General features: G+C 35.2%; 1 non-coding gene and 1 pseudogene across 1 annotated transcript; one reads left to right on the top strand and one right to left on the bottom strand.

Annotated features, from left to right (window-relative positions):
- Positions 1–2,305: 2,305 nt before the first annotated feature.
- Positions 2,306–2,412, bottom strand: LOC122220795. The gene has a single exon (XR_006202977.1). It is a non-coding gene; the product is annotated as a U6 spliceosomal RNA (small nuclear RNA).
- Positions 2,413–3,224: 812 nt separating this feature from the next.
- LOC122220721 lies at positions 3,225–3,861 on the top strand (annotated as a pseudogene).
- The last annotated feature ends 9,458 nt before the right edge of the window (positions 3,862–13,319 follow it).

The raw sequence follows: 13,319 nt of genomic DNA, 5'->3' as shown, positions 1-13,319 counted from the left end.
CCTCCAGAGGTTCTCTCCATTTTTCTCCAGAAAAACTTCATGGGCTTTTAAAAATTTCTCTTGGTGAATTTTCCCACTTTGTGAACTACTCACACCTACTTGGAAGACCATTTTTGAGAACACTTTGAAAAAAAAATTTTTAACCAGAATGAGGCAGTTTTTCCAGAGAGATAGTTTATACTCATCAAATAAATACTCATCAAATGTTGGAAGCCAGGTCTTGGTTTGGAGTTCCTTATTTTTAATATTTTAAAGCTTATAAATCAAGTGAAACACTCTCTTTCATCCTAGCTTCCACACTTCACACTTAGGAAAATGAGGTTTTTCATGGTGTTCTGAGGTTATAAATAGCATAGTTCTTGTCTATTTAAAGCATATTTGGCAGTATAAGATATCTAGACAATTTGGCATTTAAATTTCAACTATGGTGCATTTAAAATATGCAGGATGACATAAGCCATAAGCTGGGCTTCTAAACTTTGGCTTTTTTATGACTGATATTTAAAATAATGTATCAAGAGGTTAATATCCCATTGAAATTGTCTCTGTGTCTCTTTTACACACAATTGGTTTGACTGTTATGACTGTCAAAATAAATTAGAAAAGAATTGAGCCAATGGTGCCTTTAGACACAGTTTTAAATATCTCTACGATAGATGAAAAATGAAAAGGTTAAACTAGAAAACTTCTAAGGTTTCTTCCAGCTTTAATAACATAGGATTCTATAATTCTATGGTTTAATGCAGTCAGATGTGTTTAGAGTTCTCCCTCTCTGACCATAAGTTCCTTTTACATTATGTTCCTTTACGTAAGTTTAGAGAATTTCCTTCTCTAAACACTTTCAGTGACCATGACAATTCCAAATCTAATATGTGGGCATTGCTGGGCCTCTTCTGTAACTAGCATCAATCAGATGATCAAGAACCATAGCATTGTCTCTGAGAAGGCACAGATCTCTCTTTCCTCATTCTCCTTTCTGTTACTGCTTTGGGGGAATAATGATGGGGAAATTATTCTAAAAACTTCCAACTTTAGCATTTTAGCATACTCTAATATCAATCCAACACAACCTTACCCAAAGATCATACTTTATACAACCAAAAGTTACTTCAGAAAATGTCTTCTGAAGTGTCTAAACCATTCAACAGGGCCAATTAGCCATGCTTAGTCATCAAAATCCCTCAAAGCCACAAATGCACAACTAAATTCAAACCTGAATCTGAATGATGAGAGAGTAAAGAACCACGGTTTGAGTAGGAGAAGCCAGCTCCCTCCCTTTCCAATAAAAAATAAATGAAACCAATTCAATATTTGCTCTTACTCAAAAAAAACTATGAATAATATCATTACCTTTCTTGTTGCATTTTATATTTTAGTATCACTTAAATTATACATATTTTACATGCATAAGTATATGCACACATGTGTATGTATATATAAGCTTTGATGTATCTACTCTATAAATGTTGTTATTCCTTCCCTATATTTCTCTTAGGTCCTTAAGTCCCATAACCAAAAAATAAATAAAACTTTAAGAAATTGTCTTGCCATGAGATTTTTAGAAACCTAACCCTCACAAATGAAATGGGATTTCTGAAATATCTGTAAATGCAGAAAAGAGATTCTTTTCTTCTTTTCAAAGTCCTCAAATTATCTTCAAAGTTACTGTTTTTTCAACTCTACGCACATAGTTGTTTTATAAAAATTAAATTAAAACAAACCACTGCTAACTATCCTCTCAATAAAAAATGCAACGTAAAATTTTATTTGATAGTTAGATGTTAATAGCCCAAATGTTCTATACTATGTAACATTTTTCATGTCAGATTGACCAGCAATGTTAACAGCATCTTGTTGTTCTTGGTCCCACAAGCAATACAGCTGTTCCTTATCTTAATCATATGAGTGTCCAAACTCATCAAGCAAAGGTTTTTATTTGTTTATAAATGTCGTCACCTGTGGACAGTTAGCTTAGTTAATTAGAGCACAGCACTAATGAAACCAAGATTAAGAATCCCTTCTTTTATGATCATTAGCAAGATATCTTCTCTTAGTACTAAGACTTAAGACTCCATCTAAAATTACAGCCACAGTCTCAAACTTATGCAGTGGGGCAAAATAAGGAATAGGTAAACACCTTAACATTTTGAGTATTGCCTTCATTTAAATAAATATTTTAATTTTAACTATGAACTATTTCATACATATGGAATAGTACAGATAATAATACAGTGGACCCTTGAAACTTGTGGGAGTTAAAAGTGCCAACCCTCACACAGTCAAAAACCCATATATGACTTTTTTTTTTAATATGGAACACTTCAAGAATTTGTGTGTCACCCTTGTGCAGGGGCCGTGCTAATCTTCTCTGCATCGTTCTCATTTTAGTATGTGTGCTGCCGAAGCAAGCACTCCATGTGTAACTTTTGATTCCCCAAAAACTTAATGATTTTAGCCTAATCCTGACCAGAAACCTCAGCAATAGTTGACTAACACATATTTTGCATGTTATATGTCTTATACACTGTATTCTTACAATAAAGTAAGCTAAAGAAAAGAAAATGTTATTAGGAAAACCATAAGGAAGAGAAAATACACTTACATTCTGTACTGTGTTTATTGAAATAGTCCGCATAAAGGTGGGCCTGCACAGTTCAAAACTACATTGTTCAAGTCTCAACCATATAACAAAATATGAAGCACCCTTCCCCCAATTTAACAAATGTTGATATTTGGCAAAATCTGCCTCAGATATTTATAAAACAAAATGTAGCAGATACAAATAAATAAAGATATGAATAAAGTGTTAGAGATACCATTCCTTACCTCCCTAAGAGAATCACAGAATGCTGACATGAACTCTTCCACTACATTTTTAAAATTGTTAATATTCTAATACATTCTTCTTAATTTATCCATTTCCTTATTCTTGCACAATTATGATCCTTTCAATTTTTGTTAGTACAACAAGGCTGCAATGATAGTTTTGAGAATGCCTTTTCATTTGAGAGTTCAACCACAATATATAACTTAAAAGTAGAAATGTAATCTTGTAGTGTGTATACATTCTCAAGTCCATAGACACTGATTATTAAATTACTTTCCAAAGTACATTCACCAGACACAGACACCGCAGTACATTGAGCTCCATAGAGACAGTGACAGGGCAAGTGAGAACCAGACAGGCACTGGGCGACTTAGTGCCTGGCTGAGGAAAATAATTAAACACGGGCAGAGGAGATCCTAAGAAGCCAAGATACAAAATGTCATCATATGCGTTCTGTATGCAAACTTGATGAGAGGAACACGAGAAGAAGCATCCAGATGCTTCAGCCAACTTCTCAGTTTTCTAAGTGCTCAAAGAGATGGAAGACCATGTTCCAAAGAGAAAGGAAAATTTGAAGACGTGGCAAAAGCAAACAGGGCCCATTATGGAAGAGAAATGAAAACTCATGTCCCCCCTAAAGAGGAAACAAAAAAGAAGATCAAGGATCCCGATGCACCCAAGGGGATTCCTTCAACCTTTTTCTTGTTTTGTTTTGAGTATCGCCCAAAACTCAAAGGACAGCATCCTGACCTATCTGTTGGCAACATTGCAAAGAGACTGGGAGAGATATGGAGTAACTCTCCTGCAGATGACAAGTGGTTTTATGAAAAGAAGGCTGCTAAGCTGAAGGAAAAACATGAAAAGGATATTGTTGTATATCAAGCTAAAAAGGAAAGCCTGATGTGGCAAAAAAGGAAGTCGTCAAGGCTGGGAAAAGCAAGAAAAAAATAGAAGAGGAGAAAGACAAGGAGGATGAAGAGTATGAAGAGGAGGAGGAGGATGAAGAAGATGAATATGAAGATTATGATGAATAAATTGGTTCTATTAGTTTTTTTTCCTTGTCTATAAAGCATCTAACCCTCCCCCATATGCAACTCACTCCCCTTAAAGAAAAAAATTGAAATGTAAAAATAAAACAAAACAAAACAAAACAAAGCAGAGGCATCAATGTATCCTAAGACCAGCAGTTTTTGAAAGTTCTTATGTTCTGATATTATTGCAAAACACATCATATGATCAGTTTTTAAGTTTTAGCAATCTACTTGTTAAGGAAATGTTGCCCCATTTTTGTTTTAAATTTCATTACCCATAACTATCAGTGAGAATTTACAACTGTTTATTTATTGGTCTTAAAATTTTCTTCTATTAATTGACTCTTCATATCTTTTGTCATTCTTTATTGAAATATTTCCCTTTTATTGCTTTTAAAGTTTTATTTAATGCATATATTTATTAATACTTTATTGGTTGCTTGGATTACAAATATTTTCACCCAGTATGGGGTTTATCTTTTCATTTTATGGCCTTTTATGTACAGATCTTTTTTGTTTTAAATAGCTAAAGTTAATAATCTTTTTAAGCTTTGTGCTTCTCAAGTCTTGTGTAAGAGCTCTTTTCTTAACTTCCAACATCATAGTTGCTTTCATTACTTTTTTATATTTTTCAATTTGTCTTTATGTTATTAATCCATTTAGGATGAATTTTTGTGTATGGTGGGAGGTAGGCCTACAACTACAGGTAGGCCTGTATGACTAGTCCATTGCCTCACCATCATCTTATCTTTCACCATTGACCAGAAAGCCACTACTCTCATAGGTTAATTTTTCATATACACACATGGCTGTTTCTAGGCTCCCTGTTCTGTTTACACGGATGTATTTGTGTATCCTTCTGCTAATACAACACATTTTAATTACTGTATCTTTATAACAACTCTTTTATTTTTTTTAATGTTTATTTATTTCTGAGAGACAGACACAGAGTATGAGTTGGGGAGGGGCAGAGAGAGAGAGAGAAACAGAATCCAAAACAGGCGCTAGGCTCTGAGCTGTCAGCACAGAGCCCGATGCAGGGCTCGAACCCATGAACCTGAGATCGTGACCTGAGCCGAAGTTGGATGTTTAACCCAACTTGGGTTATGGAGCCAACCAGGTGCCCCTATAACAACTCTTAATAATGATAGAGTAAGTTCATTCTCTTTAATCTTCTTCAAGTGTTTTCCTTTAGTTATTCGTGGCCCCTTATTCATCCACATAAATTTTTGAAACAGCTTGACAGGTTCTGAAAAAACTTAAGATTTAGACTGAACTAGCTTTGCTTTTATAAATTATTTTGGGGCGAATCAAAATTTTAAAATACTGAGACTTCCTGCCCAAAAACATGGCTTTATTCTCCATTTATTTAGGTCTTTGTATATATTCTTCAATAATGTTTTATAAATTTTTCTATAAAAGTCATATGTATATTATGTTAAATTTAATCTCGCATATTTTATAGTTCTGTGACTAAAAGAATAGGATATTTTAAAATTACATTTCTAATCTATTGTATCTGATGGTACTCAAGTGCCATTAATTTTAATGTACAGTTTTGTAAGCATTTTCCTTGATGAATTCTGATTACTTCTACTAGATTCTCTTAAATTTCATATGTATATAATTATATCATCTGTGACAATGGCAATTTGGTTTCTTATTCTTCTATTCCCCATACCTCTTATTTATTTTCCATGTCATATTGAGCTAGCTAGGACATCCAGTACAATGCTAAATCCAAGTGGTGACAGCAGGCATCTTAAATTATTTCTGACTTTAAGAGAATGCTTCTAATTAATTCACCATTAAATGTGAAGTTCACATTAAGTTTTATGTAGACATCCTTTTTTTATTCACAGTTTTTTTTTAAGATTTGTTAACTTAAGATGAGCATATTTTTCTCTGTCAATATGTTAACATGGTTAATTACAGATTTTATAAAGTTAAACCGTCTCTGTCATCCTAGAATAAACCCTACTGGTATTTATTAAATACCAGTCTGAGATTCACACCTCAGCCTTGGAGAAGGTGATTAGAGCCTGCTGGGTGGCAGGGATTTCTGGGATAACATGGGCTAGAGCTCTTTCATAGAAAGCTGTCCACTGAGATGCCAGTAACATTTGCTGGGATACCATAGGCCAAAGCTCGTCTAATGGAAGCTGCCTGCTGGAATATGGGCAGGTCAGAGATGGCATATAGAAAACTGCCCACTGCAGTGCCAGAGAAACTCACTGGAGGGTGACCTCCACTGGGTTTCCCACATACCACCGATAGCTGGGCCTTAGGAGGAAAAAAAAGACCCAAAAACTGGGAAGAAAAGCTTCATCCTCTACTATGCCTTGCAGGACCCTTCTAGCACACTCTATTAACAAACCTACCATTGCATCAGTTGGCAAAGGGTCCAGTTCAATTATCAAAAGCCAGGACAACAAGAGATAGATTTGGATCTGAGAATCAGTAAGTTCACAATTTGCTGTCTTAGTCAAGTTCATTAACTCCTAATTTAATATAAACCCCATAACAGTTCTATGCAATCAGTACTATCCCCATTGTACAGGACAGGACACTGAGGTTTACAGAGGTAAGGTAAATGTCTACAGCCATCCATCTAGAAAGTAGCCAAAATAAGACTGAACTCTGATAATTTGATTCCAGAACACTCTCTTAACCCACTGTACTCTCTGCCTCCTGATTCACCTGAGTAACACCAGTTAGAAAACTGATAACAGCCATCCTGGCCTGGGATGAAAAGGCAGCCATGAGAATGTTGGTGACAATGACTAGGCGAGACATTTCAGAATAAGATTTAACACTTCTGAGACCAACAAAATACAATAGTTACTCCAGGATACTCTCAGCCTCAAATGTTCAATCCTATGACCCATAAGGACATTTGCATTTTACAGATTAAGTTCAGAAAATAAGGCCCTTATAAATCTAAGGTATACATAAATGACCAAAAATAAATCCTGAGAGTAGCACAGAACAAACTCTAGTATTCATTTAATATGAATTTTATTTAATACGATTTTACATAAAATTTATAACCAATAATTATGTTTATATGGAGTAATTACACAAATACAGGCACACACATATACACCCTCCAGCATGATATTCTTAGGTCTGAGTTTGTTTTTACATATACCATAAATATTCTTAAGTTAATTGAAAACAGAACTTCATATAAATGTGGATTCCTGTTCAAATTGTTCTTTGCTTAGCTTTTCTCAGCCTTTTTTGGCTTTTAGTGTCAAAAGATCAATATATAGTAATAAAAGCATTTGAGAGGATGTCTAATTGGAGTTTGTTTATACTTTAGACATCCTCTCAATCACTTCTATTATTGTATATTGATCTTTTGGCAGTAAAAGAAAGAACTCAAGACATCACCTCTCCCAAGGTATCCACATCCTAATCCCCAGAATTTGTGAGTATATTACATGGCAAAGGAGAATTAAGGTTCCAGATGGGATTAAGATTGCCAATCAACTACCGTGAGATGGGGAGATTATTCTGGATTATTCAGGTGAGCTCAATGTAATTACAAGGGTTCTTATAAGTAAAAGAGAGATGCAGGAGAGCCAGAGAGTGCTACAATGTGAGAAAGACAAATTCTCCCCTGGAACCTCTAAACAGAAACACAGCCTGGCATACACCTTGATTTTAGCCTGAGACTCACTTTAAATTTCTGACTTGCTCCTCTGTAAATAATAAATTTGCATTATTGTAGTTACTAACTTTGTAGTCATTTCTGATAGCAACCATAGGAAACTAACACATCCTGCCCCATCTTCTGAACCAGAGGATATTTTGGATTTAAGATTCCCCAAATCCCTGTTCAAATAATAATCATAGAAATGTATTAATCAATCTTACTTATTTGGCACACATCTACAGCTTGTTCACATTCTAAGGCCTTGTCTTTGAAATTTGTCTTGTCTGTGTACAAACTATTCCCCACATCTAAACCCTGCAGCTTCATATTCAGAACTGCTATTTTAAGATAGTAATTTTTCATTTACTCATTCCGTTAGTCAGTCAACAAGCATTTATACCTCTAGCTGGACCTCAGACACCAGTATATAACTCATGCCCAACATATGTTTCAACTTAATATTTCCAAAACCGAATTCCTGATTTTCCTACCCAATCTACAACTTGCAGTCTTCACTTCAGTTGATGCAAAGTCCATTCTTCTACTTGCGCAGGCCAACATGCTTGGAGTCACCCTTGACTCTTTCCTCCCTTCCCAATTCCCATCCAATCCATCAGCATATGGTGCCTGATGTATATTCAAAATGTGGACACTACTCAACCACCTTCATGATCACCACCCATTCAAGCTGCTATTTTCCCCTGCCTTAAAACCTTTCGCTGGTCTTCGGCTTTAACCCCTTCAGTCTATTTCCAATGCAACAGCTGGATCAATCACACTTAAAACATAATTCTGATCCCTTCATTCCTCTGCTCAACAATTCCCATATTTTCCCATCTCACTTGGAGTATCAAAAGCCCTGCTCCTTACTCTGCTGTCCACTATCATTTCTATGATGCTTTGCAGTACTCACTCAACTCTAGGAACACCAGTCTCCTCCTTGTTCCTGGAACAAGTCAAACACACTCCTGCCTCAGGGACATCGTTTGCTGCCCCCTCTACATGACTCATTCCCTCAATGAGGCCTTTCTTGTCCACTTTATATAAAAAGTCAACCCATCACACCCAACCCTTGTCCTCCTGCTACTTGATATGTAACTTAACCTGTTTGATTTTTCTCCATAGTACTCATCACTATCTGATAGATTATATATTTGCTTGTTGGTTTGTTGTCCATTTCTTCTCAACCCCACTAAAATGTGAGCTCCATGGAAGTTGAAACTATTTTTTGTTCACTATTTTACCTTCAATACCTAGAATTGTACCTGCCATGTAATAGGCATATATACAAATATTTTTTAAGTAAATGAATCAATCAATCAGTATTGAGCTTCTGTTATGTAAATAACTGTTCCAGGCCCTAGGGATACAAAGACAAATGAAACACAATATTTGATATTGGAGAATTCGTAGGCTAGAGCAACACTGTTCAATAAAACTTTCTGTGATGATGGAAATATTCTCTATCTGCATTGTTCAATATGATAGCCACTAGAAAATGTAGCTACTGAGCACTTGAAATGTGACTACTGTGACTGAGGAAATAAATTTTTATTTTATTTTACTTTAATTACTTTTAAATTTAAATTTAAAAGGCCATATGTGGCTAGTAGCTACAACGCAGGCTTAAAAGAGATAGATACTTAACTTCTAATACTGGTGTCACAGTAGAGATATGCAATAAAATGCTTTGGGAATCCAGAGAAGAGAGACACCAATCCTGCCTGACTTTAGTTCCTCGCAATAGACCTTCCAAGAGCACTCCATGCTTTTCCCTCACATTATTTTGTATTGATGTAATTACTGTTTACTTATAATTATTTACTTGATGTCAACCTTCCTTACTAAGGTATGAGAGCTGGAGCTGTGACCATCCTTAGCTACTGACAGAATGCTTTGCACATAGTAGGGAAACAATAAATACTGGTTTGACTGACAAGCAAGATAGTTACAGCACTCTTCTCAAGGAGGTAACATTTGTGATGGATTTTAAAGGAAAGGTAGGAGTTTGCTAGGCCAGAGCCAAGATAAGGTAGAAGGAATGGTAGTCAGGGAAAACAATATGTGCAAAGGCCAGTAAGCATGGGAGCATGTTTATTAGTGGTACAGGGAGTTCAGTATAGTTATAATGCATTTATAAAGACAGATGTACTTGCTTCTTACTGCTTGAAAGTTCAAGTTAATAATTTTGTGAGTAAGAAAATCCAAAATCCAGTATGAAATTAAGAGTTGGACAATTTTTTAGTGAATTGTTATGAAGTAGACTTAGACTTTTTTCAAATCTTTAGCCCATATCAGCCCTGTTATAAGAGTAGACTAAAATTTCCCTAACTTTTTCCTGATCTAGAATATTATATATTTCAGCTTATGGGGACCTTAGAGATTATTTAACTGAAGCCTTCTTTGGTCAAATGAGGAAATTAAGACTCAGAACACACAGTTAATTAATGCAGAAGTGGGACCATAATCCAGATGTTTTAGCTTGCAGTCTAGAGTCATTACCAACACACAGCAATTACACAACCACATTTCATCTGCTTACTCTGACACAAAGCAAGATACTGGTCCCACAATACGTCCATTAATAACCTCTGATCACCTTTTAAAACATACAAGAAGAAGACTCGGTCATAAATTCTCTATGTATGAGAAGAACCATTAAGGCTGCCCAATACAAACAAACAACAATTTTAAGCCTCAAGAAATAGTAACAAACTTCAAAAGAGTTATTTTAGTAGTACAGTGTGGAATGATTTACTATTTCCACAAGCACAACAGGGTGAAAGTTCCATGCGGTATATCAAAATGTCAATTTCACTACAAATCTGGCTTCCCATCCTGATTCAACCACTCTCTGTCTGGGTTACCTAGAGCAACTTGTTCAACCTCTCTAAACCCCCCATTTCTTAATTTATAAAATGTGCATATTTGATCTCCAAGGTATTTTTGGATTTTATGCTTTTCTTGTGATTTTGCTGAGTTGGAAAAAGAGAAAAAGCCACAGAACAAATTCCCACTTGGACAGAGGTTTATTTATGCTGCTTGTCTGCAGTCAAACTGACAATCTTAACAATATTTGATACCATTGATATTTCACTGCCCATCTATAAATCCATCAGACTATACATAAATCACATGACCCAAAACTGGAACCAGTATTATATCCTTTTCTGTATTCTGCATTTAATGTGCAATCCAGAAATACTGTTGACTCTGTTGTCCCAGCATTTTACCCACTTGGTACTAGCACTCCAAGACTCAAGATTCATTCTGAGAGTTTTCAGGAAGTCTTCCTTTGCAAGCTACCAGAAATTTTTTACATTAAAAATATACTGACTTCCCCAGGTATAGGTGGGATAGAGGCTATACTTTGTCCATCTTTGTATTTTTTGAGAGAGAGAGAGAGTGTGTGTGTCTGTGTGTGTGTGTGTGTGTGTGTGTGTGTGTGTGTGTGTGTGGTGGAGTGGGGGAGGGGCAGAAAGAGGGAGAGAGAGAGAGGGAGAGAGAATTCCAAGCAGGGTCCACGTTGTCAGCACAAAGCCCGATGCAGAGCTATAGTTCATAAATGGTGAGATCATGACCTGCCCCAAAATCAAGAGCTGGATGCTTTACTGACTGAGCCAACCACATGCTCCTATCCATCTTTGTGTTATCTTCCTTTAAAATCACTGAAGGTCCTGGAAAACAACAAGGTTTAATTTATAACAAACAAGAAAAAATAGAAATAGTTTATTGCTATTGTCTTACTACATGATATGCATATATGTGGACCCCCGAATAGAATCACAATGGTTTACCTTTCCACCACTGAAATAGAAAATTTATGTATTTTTCTTTCCATTTCCATCTTTCATGCACAAATACAGGAAAAATTTTTCCTTTGACAAATTTTTTTAACATACATGATGCTGATCCCTACTTTCTTGAGCTGTCTTAGATACATACCTAAGCATTCACAGTACGTCTCTTAGAATATGAGAATAATCTCCCACAAGCACAATTAAGAACAGATGGTTAAAAACTTTAAGGTAGTATTTGCATAAAAAGATCATCTTGCTTTCACACTGTGGAGTTCTATATTACTTTTAATTGTTTTCCCTGAAAAAAAGTACACCCTTCCTTAACCAAAAGATAACAAGAAAATTTGGCTTACTTTTTTTTAACTGAAAAGGAAACAATTCATAGCAAAGGCACTATGCCGAAGAAAATAATACATAAAGGAATATGTTACACTGTGAATAAAGGTGTCACATCAGCTCAAATGTATGAGAAACTTACACTAAATCTAATAGACTTTAGCCACCTCATTTTTCCAGAACCCAGAACAAACCTGAAGAAATTCAAAAGCCCCTGCACCAATATCATGTACATATTCAAAAAACAAACCAATGAACAAAACAAAAACAAAAACAAAAATTACCCCAATGCAAAGTTCATTGACTTATTGTTTTCTATAAATTATGGTAAATCAAGTTTGCTAGTTTGGTTATCTTACATTCCCACTGCACTTTTGCCCAGTTCTGATTTACAGATGGAAAATTGGATAACAGATTAGCAGCTTGTGAACAAGGTGATGGAAACAGTTAGGGAGAAACTATTAAAAGCAGACATAAACACTGAAGGAAGAGTTCATCGTCAACTGGAAAAGCTCAACAATCTTGTCATTACAAAAGTGATTAATAAAAAGAAAAGTAAAAAAAGAAAAATGCCACTTCAGAAGAGACAGCCCTAGATGGTCTGTTTTGTTCCACACAGAAATCTGCCACCCAGACCACAGTTGATTAGACTACAGCTGATCATGTAATATAAAGGCAGCCAAAAGTCAGCTGAACAGTGAGCTTCAAGACAACATGGTAAGAAAAAACTTTGCCAGAAACAAAGAAAGGTCCAATAAGATTCTTAAAACAAACAAAATTCCAATCAGATTCCATTTTTAATAATTTGACTTGAATAAATGGGAGAAAAATTAGGCTATTAGCCATAGGAAATGAAGCTTGAAAATGCTCTAAGATCCATGAACAACTAAAAGCAAATTGGAGTCATAAAAAAATCAAAGATATAAGGAAGCACAAACCAAGAGTGAGCAAAATCTGTGATGTTGACAAAATGGATAAATGTGCAAAGCAACGATTTATTAGATAAGAAGAAATGAGACATAGATTAAACAAGAGGAGATATATGGAGATTCTACTATCCGAATCCCCCGAACTACCTTAGATCTATTTCTAATCTTGTGCTGTTTCTCCTATTCTTGGATTTCTGTGCGACTCTATCTCTTTTATTTATTCTTCAAAAAGTCCCTAATCAAAGCTAACCTGGAAATGTCTTTATTTCTTGAAAACCAAAATGCCTAACATGTCCTTTGTCCACAAACTCTGGGAGCAGTATCATTTTCTCACTCATTTGTTAAAAGTTCTTTACATATCAACTCTATACATCTATAATATATGTTTATCATTTGACTTTTAACATAATAGTAGGCAGCATCCAGCTATTGAGCAGTTACTATGTTCCATGCACTGTAAAACCCACTTTGCAGGAATTATTTCACTGAGTCTTCAAAGTAACCATATAATGAAAAAAGTTTGACACTGAGAGTTTAACAAATTGGCTTAAAATCATTTAGCTAATAAAAGAAACATGAGTGTAAATAAAATCCAGATAAGTGTCACCATTCCTATTATTATTATCATTATTATTAATTTTGGTGAAATACACATAACATAAAATTTACCATCTTAACCATTTTTAAGTGTACAATTTCGGTGACCTTAAGTACATTCACACTGTTGTACAACCA

The sequence above is a fragment of the Panthera leo genome, chromosome B2, assembly GCF_018350215.1.
Source record: "Panthera leo isolate Ple1 chromosome B2, P.leo_Ple1_pat1.1, whole genome shotgun sequence".
Taxonomy (NCBI): Eukaryota; Metazoa; Chordata; class Mammalia; order Carnivora; family Felidae; genus Panthera; species Panthera leo.
The sequence above is the reverse complement of the archived record's forward strand: the minus strand, read 5'-3'. Positions and strand labels throughout refer to the sequence as shown.